This window comes from Penaeus vannamei, chromosome 4 (genome assembly GCF_042767895.1).
Source record: "Penaeus vannamei isolate JL-2024 chromosome 4, ASM4276789v1, whole genome shotgun sequence".
In the NCBI taxonomy this organism is placed as follows: Eukaryota; Metazoa; Arthropoda; class Malacostraca; order Decapoda; family Penaeidae; genus Penaeus; species Penaeus vannamei.
Window position 1 is genome coordinate 32,562,640 of NC_091552.1, and position 2,500 is coordinate 32,565,139.

Genomic DNA, 2,500 nt, shown 5'->3' on the forward strand with positions numbered 1-2,500 from the left:
TCAACCAGAAACTTCATCGGACTTAGGGGTCGCGCCCAGCCTGAAGTTCTACTCGTTGCTTCCTTCTTTCTTGCTCTTCCTCTTGTTTATTGGTTTATCAATCTGGGTATTTATTTAATCATTTATTCATTTATACATTTGTCTAGATGTTTATTAGCTTTTTAGTCTCTTTAAATGTTTGTTTCTTATCAGTATCTTCATTTTGTTCTCTTAATTCACTAAAGTCTACACGACAGATTAACATCATATAAAAAATGGATAATTTTAAAGGAGTGCATTTCCTGTTATATTAAAGCCTTGAGTAAATTTACCAATAATTCTTAATCTTTGAAATGAAAGTCTCATCATCAATGAGAGGAAAAGTTCGTATAAGTATGAATATGATAAAAAAAAAAAAAAACTTTTGATTCCGATGAATAATTCGCCTCATGTTTATTCCATCACCATATATTGCTCACGTAAAAAACTTGAAATTACTTCGTCTACTCCTGAATCTATATCTTGTAATGCATTCCACTCATAATAATCACAATCAAGTTTTTAACTGGGTCGTGCAGCGGTAGTATTCTTGTATAATATTTCTGGCCTGCGTTCGACCCCCGCGCACGGCCATTCATTGCACTCAGGGACTCATTTAGAAGCAAATAAACAGACAACATAGTCCAGTAAAAATAGCCACTGTAACCCATGGAATTAAAACTAAATTATTAATTATTATTTGCCGAATCGTCAAAAGAAAACTAGACGGCAAGGTATTAAAGGGGAAACTCATCAATTCTTGCAGTAAAGCTAGAGAACATTGACGCATCTGACAAACGTGTAATAATTCATGTTGTTAACAATATTCATTATCAATTCCTTTAGCTTGTGATTATGGAAAACATAGGAATGAAATGAAAGGAATCTCGGTCTGATAACGAGATTAGACGACTTGATATGAATCGAGTTTTCCAAGGTCTAAGGAACTGACTGCATTATACAATAGCTTGCGAAAGGAAAAATATAACGAAAATCATATCTTTGTTAGATATTACCTATGGCATTATACATTTAGGGCGTATTTACTTGTTACACCAGATTACTTCCCCGAAAGGTGTTTATACATAGGTTTCGATGGTTGATAATGAATACAAATGCATTTAAAAATTAACGTGTCTATAAAAGTCTAGAAAGCATGGGAGAGAGAGAGAGAGACAGAGAGAGAGAGAGAGTGAGAGAGAGAGAGAGAGAGAGAGAGAGAGAGAGAGAGAGAGAGAGAGAGAGAGAGAGAGAGAGAAAGGTGCGAAAAAGAAGAGTAATGAGATAAGGAGAAGAAACTAAAACACAATACAAAGACCAATAATTAAAAACTTAAATTCCGGTGAATTACAAGAAATTATTTAAGCGAATCTATAACGAACCTTTCACACTGTCAGGAAAAAAATAATTGGGACCATATGCAACTAAATATACAAGTAAATGAGTCCTGCTGTTTGTGCTTCGAATACATTTATTAATCTTTTTTAATAATTTGTTTCTTATATTTCTTCTTATAAACGTACATTCTGAAGGATGAGTTCTAATTATGCCTTATATATTGTTTGTAAATGAGTTTCATTATTAAGTAATAAATAAATAAATAAATAACATACATGTAATATACATACATACACATGCATGTGTATGTGTGTGTGTGTGTGTGTGGTACAGATACGGCTTTGAAGTACATGTCGTATTAAAGATTCCTAATGAAAATGTCATTCATTTTTTTTCTTTTCTTTATCCACAAGATACTACATACTTTTCACCGACCGTGAGTTATAAGGACATCCATTCACTAAATTTTCCCCATAAATTTAGCTTGTATTAACAATAGCTCAGCCGTACATTACACCAACTTTTGGTATTTTTAGATTGATGACAAGAAAAATTAGCATAGTTTTAATTACGTTATGATTTGATGATGACAAAGATGATGATGCTGTCAACGAGGACGAGACCAATGACAACGATAACAATAACGATATTTATGATTTTGATGATTATATAAAGCAATAATACACAAATACTATATAACAAGGAGGTTCGAATCCTGTCCGTAGCGAGACATTTAATACTTAACAGCTGTAAGAAATGTGTAATGACTGTGAATTATTTGAAAATTCCTGTGCTGGTTGTTAAATCCCAGATCGATTCATTTGTATCAAAGTGGGAGTTATCGCCTCACGAAAATGTTTCTGTATATTTTTTCTTTAGAATTACATATAAATATGTGTATGTGTGTGTGTGTGTGTGTGTGTGTGTGTGTGTGTGTGTGTGTGTGTGTGTGTGTGTGTGTGTGTGTGTGTGTTTCTTCTAAAAACGGCAAATACAATAATGACAGCAAAAAAGATTTAAAAAGAGTTGATTTAATTGAAAAAACGAGTTCCAATGTGAAAGAACAAAGCAGAGGATGTTGTAGAAGAGGTTAAGAAGGAACAAAGAGGTAGAAGAGCAAGAAAAGAAGAGTTAAGGCGCGGTT